Genomic DNA, 6,144 nt, shown 5'->3' with positions numbered 1-6,144 from the left:
GCGGAGGTGTGGGTAGGTACCGAATTCATTTTATTACACTATTATTATTTCCTTTATTTTCGAAATGTGTTTACCTGCTTAGGGTGTTATATAAAATTTCTCAGCAAAAAAATACGTCGTTTTCATGCATAATATCACGTAATGTTAACAATAAAATGAATTCTCTATCATATTGCAACTTTAAAAATAGTATTTATTTATTTATTTATTTAAAATAATAAAATTGCATATACACAAATGCCTTTAATATCTCATGAGTTTTATACAAAACTCATTTTGTGACAATTACGTAGTTTCTCATTTATATACATACATGTACAGACCCTCATGTATGGTACATATACCAATAAAAAAGTAAGAAAATTGAATTCAGAGTATAAAATATACATATCGTGGGTATACTGGCAAAAAACGTTAACTCCAAAATATGAATTTTTGACGTAATGATACATATTATAAAGTTTTCAACGCCCTATAAAATGGCAAAATACACTTAGTAGCTTGAAATGTCATTTTTATGTGGTTTTAAAAGTAAATTCAACTTTAAGTTAAATAGCGAGTATTTTATGCCGGCAGCAAATTAAAAATGGAGGGAAGTTTTCTACTTCCATATTTATAATATTTTACACTCCGAAGATCATAATACAACATATCGCTCACTCCTTTCAAGAACGTCATAAATGAAAAAAAACTTGATTTTTCAGGAGAACGTTTTTAAAGTTTAAAAATATAATACACTGCATTAAAAATAAATATCAAACCACTTATTGAACTTTTGACAGTGCAACAGATCTTTTTTGTTAAAACCTGAAGGTTTTTTCTCCATTTGAAAAATATTTAGTTTATTTTAAAAAAATAATTAAACAATACCTTTTCTTCAAAATGCAAAAACAACACTATCTGCCCTGTAGCGGATAAATATTAAGTTAAAAATATGCCTCTTTTACTGGGATATAGTACATTTTCTGAGCATTCCGAAAACATGCACAACTGAAAATTGACGATTTTTGATTTATGACGTTCTTGAAAGGAGTGAGCGATATATGATATCTACATATACCCACATGAGTTTCCAAAAAAATATTAACAAATTTTATTTTTGCTCCACTTAGGAATAATTTATACCAGGATTAAAAATGTTAAATAATTTGAGAAGAATCTCATTAAGGTTTTTGGTACTTAAAAACATATTAATTTCAACCATAGATGTCGCTGAAGAAGTAGCATACAGGAGATTTTTTCAACTGAAGTATAAATATAGCTTTCGAAATTTAAGTACTGTGGTTGACGATCATGGGTAGAATGGTGAATGTTACAAGCGCATAAAATGATCACTTAAACTAGCCTTTCATGTATCGTAAGCCCTGTAAATACCCATACTTCCATCTTCTTCTTCTTCATCTATGTTGAAGTATCAAAATGCGATATGTTATTACTCGCTATATGAAATGTGGAGGTCCTCACAAAAACGTTACATTTCCATAATAAATGATTTTAAGTAATCAGGAATTCCAGATTTTAAAATTGTTACGTTTTGGTTCGATTTAATGATTTCATATTGGTTTAACACAGGATTGGTCTTGTTTCGTCGCAACTTTAATTAAAGTTTATATAGGAAACAGTAAGATTTGCATTTAAAGGATTTTTGTGCAATATTGGAATGTAATAATGTAACTTTTTGGTGAGGACATTCCCAAATATCACACGCGTCTTAAATCTAAGTATGTATATTTTTGATATTATACCTATTTACACTTAAGGCACGTGTGATATTTCACAGATCTACTGTGTTACTAGCTCCATATCTCTATACAAATAAGCAAAAGAAAAAAAAATGTTTTCTTAGAATGTTACATTTTTTACTAGTAAAGTGAGACACCTGCTTTTGACAAGGCTGGAAGGTATCGTGCGGGTACACCTATAAGACCTTTGTTAAATTGAGTATCGACTCGTTGTGGTCGACAGTCTTTTGAAACATCTTTGATTATTTATTTATTTTATTTATTTTTCTTTTCTGTAAAATAAACAGTTTGACGACCGTGCTGGAGAGCCCGGGTTCGATTCCCAGGGGAGTTAAAAATAGTGTCTGTGTTTTTTTCTTTATATCTCCATGGACTAGCTCCTGAAGCGCAGGACTGATCACCTCGCATTTGTGTTATTAACAATCACGAAAACAGTGTCTCGATATGATAATAATAATAATAAATTTGAATAATCTATATACTTATGTATATTCCTAATCATCACGCCACTTCCCTGCAGAAATAGGTATAGAGAATAGAACGCCACACCAATATGTCTTAGCAAACAATCTTCACCTCTTCCACATTAATTTATCTCCTCATACGTACCTGCCGATTATTCTCCTTAGTCTATTCTATTATATTTAGTGTCGGGTTGTGGTCCCGTGGTTAGCGTCGCAGACTCTTAAGTCAGAGTTTCTAGGTTCGTACCCACTCTACTACAATTTGATACCTATTTCTAATAATGAGCCGCTCAGGCTCACAGAAATATTATGAAATTGAAATATTTGTGTAAATAATTAAAACACAAATATTACTCTTTATTTTAAAAAAAAAACTCCCGACCTGACAACATCAAGTAGGTACATATTTGAAATACATACTTGATCATAATAAGTTTTTATTTTATTATTATTTTTATAATAGCTAGTGGACTGAAGAAAGAACGGTTAAACAAATTTATGTGGCGAATGTAGTTGGAAAAAGAAACAGAGGACGACCGAGGAAAACTTGGCACAATCAGGTATGTCAAATACTTGAAAGCGGCTGGGTCAGGAGTCGTAATAATCGTCGGGTATGTATGAGGAGATGCATGAATGTAGAAGAGGCAAAGAATGTTTGCAAAGACAGAGTGGTGTGGCGTTCGATTCTCTCTGCCTACCCGTGCGGAGAAGCGGCGTGAGGGTTAGTTAGTTAGTTAGTTAGTTAAATGACTAACTGAAAACTTGGCACAATCAGGTATGTCAAATACTTGAAAGCGGCCGGGTCAGGAGTCGTAATAATCGTCAGGTATGTATGAGGAGATGCATGAATGTAGAAGAGGCAAAGAATGTTTGCAAAGACAGAGTGGTGTGGCGTTCGATTCTCTCTGCCTACCCCTGCGGAGAAGCGGCGTGATGGTTAGTTAGTTAGTTAGTTAATAGGTACATTAAACTGTAATACATAATACCCTAAAATAATAATAATAAGTAATATGTGTTCATTTTTAACCAAAGTAACAGTATCAAAAAAGTTTTTTTTATCCATTACTACCATAAACTATTTTTTTTTATCAGAAACATTTTTTTTTAAATGTATGTAATTGATGCTAGATTTATAATAGATTTATCTTGTCTTTAAAATTGTTGGGTAGATGGACATGTAGACTATTTGCCTACAACTCAATTTTCCCTTTTCTTTGGTGTCATGAGCCATAAGCGGAGGTGTCATGGCGTCAATAATGAATCCAAATTTATTGTGTTCAGTGATTCTGAGTGAAATCGTGATAGAAAAGAGCTGTCAAGATCTGCTTAAGCCATCACTACCAGCGTCCCTAGATCCATAGATCATTATCTGAATTGTGCCTTTGTCAGCTGCGTCAAAAGGCATTGTGTACCATTTCTGATGCCTTTCAAATTTCGTGAAAAAGAAGGAAAAAAGATGGCGTCTCCCGCCGCGTCGATTATCCCTGTCAATATTACCATTTCTTTGTTTACGGCTGTAAGATTCGTGTCTTTTCATCGATTTCTTTTTCTCTAATAATGAGAAGTCTTTTGTAGGCTTGGTTGGGTTTTTGTCTTGTCAAAGGAACTGCAGGAGCATTTGAAACTGAATAAATTCTACGGTCTGAAGCGACTACCTATAGTATACGAGTATTTGACTCAAGAGATCGATTTAATATAATAAAAAAAAACGAAGTAAACAACGACTTCTTTAAAAAAATCGTTATATAAATTGGTTTCTAGATTCGATTATTTAAAGCTAATCATGCCAATTTGTGCACAAATTTGGTTGCGTATTGCGTATTTCTAGCTCGTAAACAACCTTTAATATGTATATATAATTGACTTGGGCAACCGAAGTATTAAAAAACGAAGTAAATAACAACTTCGAAATCGAAGTAAGAAATTGTTAAGTAATTCGATTTTTAGATTCGATTTCTTAAAGCTAATCACCACAATCAGTGCACAAATTTGGTTGCGTATTTGTAGCTCATTATATGATTGTATATTTGTCACAAAAAACTTGGAAAAGTTGGAAGAATATAAAAGAAATATAAACCGAACACAAGTATCGAATTCCATACTATCTATTGATTAAGCGAATACGTAACAGTAACCTATTAGTCACACCTCTATGGAAAAAAAAAAAAATATATATATATATATATATATACATATATATATATATATATATATATATATATATATATATATATATATATATATATATATATATATATATATATATATATATATATATATATATGTATATATATGTATATATATATGTTTATATATATATATATATATATATATATATATATATATATATATATATATATATATATATATATATATATATATATATATATATATATATATATATACATATATATGCATAGTATGTATCATAATACGAAATAATATTTTTTCAAACGAGACAGTAACTGAACTTTTTTCAAATGAAATTTCAAGGATGCGTCACATTTCGTCACACGAGAGAGAGGATAACTTAGAGAGAAGGGGAAAGAGAGATATACAGTCCGATGCCACGGGAGTGGAGGAAAAGAGAGCGACGTATACACACATATAATAAAATAGCGTTGGGTAAGTAATATTTTTCATTGTGTTTGTGATTACTTGGGTTTTTTTCAGGTTTGTGTCCTGTGATTGTTTGATTATATCCGTGAAGACTTTTTAAGAAATTTCACTTCTATCATATGTAAGGTGCTGCACCCGCATTTGTTTTTAAACACTCATTGTTTTGTAAACATCCTGTCGTGTAAATGAATTTTTATACTCTTTTTACTATTCATCCGTTTTTCGTGAACGATCCCAATAAAGGCATAAAATGGTTCACTTGACTCTCCTTGAATACACGGGATTAAGAACTTAATAGGGGTTATCTGAGAATGTTAGTTCAAAACATGACATTCCCATGAAATTTAAAAGCTCGACAAGCTCGAATCCCGTGAGATGACTTTTTTAAAGAGGAAACTTGAAATTCCGACAGTGATGAGTAAAATAACACCAAATAAAAGCAGTTTAAGCGGAACAGCGTAATCCACGATCGCTTTTTAGAATAACCAACAAGATGTCTCGAAGAGCAGATTGAGACGTCATCTTTTATCTAGAACGGATCAATTCGATATCGTCGCTGAGGATTTGCGTTTCCTTGCTGGATCCTTTCCCTAGGAGATTTTCCCACAGTTTACAGATAAATATTTTGTTTAATCTGTAAAAACATACAGGGTTGCCAAATAAACAATCGTTTTGATTAATAATAATATTTCAATGATTTATAGGCCAATCATTATTTTTGACATCTCATCAAAGATGAAGAAGAATATGGAAGTCTGGACATTTATGGGGCTGACGACCGTCATAGGCTGGTTTAAGTGATCACTTTACACACGTGTAACATTCACTGATTCTACCCATTATTACAACACCACTACTCAAATTCTTGGAAGTTTTATATATATATATATATATATATATATATATATATATATATATATATATATATATATATATATATATATATATATATACACACATATATAAATATATATATATATATATATATATATATATATATATATATATATATATATATATATATATATATATATATATATATATATATATATATATATATATATATATATATATACACATATATATATATATATATATATATATATATATATATATATATATATATTTATATATAAATATATATATATATATATATATATATATATATATATACATATATATATATATATATATATATATATATATATATATATATATATATATATATATATATATATATATATATATATATATATATATATATAAATATATATATTAAAAATTACTACAATTGGAGACAATCCATATTTGTAAACAGG

The 6,144-nt window shown here is 29.6% G+C and overlaps 1 protein-coding gene and 1 long non-coding RNA gene across 2 annotated transcripts in view; both read left to right on the top strand.

Moving 5' to 3' along the window:
* Positions 1 to 4,740, top strand: LOC148311791 (uncharacterized). Its single transcript, XR_015839334.1, has 3 exons — positions 1 to 16; positions 2,674 to 2,766; positions 4,700 to 4,740. It is a non-coding gene; the product is annotated as an uncharacterized LOC148311791 (long non-coding RNA).
* Positions 4,736 to 6,144, top strand: part of Art8 (Arginine methyltransferase 8) — a 157,005-nt gene continuing 155,596 nt past the window's right edge. The window contains exon 1 of the mRNA XM_088278341.1: positions 4,736 to 4,831. The gene's annotated coding sequence lies outside the window, so the exon portion shown is untranslated. The remainder of the gene's footprint in view (positions 4,832 to 6,144) is intronic.

This window comes from Brachycentrus maculatus, unplaced genomic scaffold (genome assembly GCF_059751285.1).
Source record: "Brachycentrus maculatus isolate JH-2025_06_01 unplaced genomic scaffold, ASM5975128v1 h1tg000056l, whole genome shotgun sequence".
NCBI classification, from domain to species: Eukaryota; Metazoa; Arthropoda; class Insecta; order Trichoptera; family Brachycentridae; genus Brachycentrus; species Brachycentrus maculatus.
Note: the sequence above shows the minus strand (reverse complement) of the source record. Positions and strands in the feature narration are given on the sequence as shown.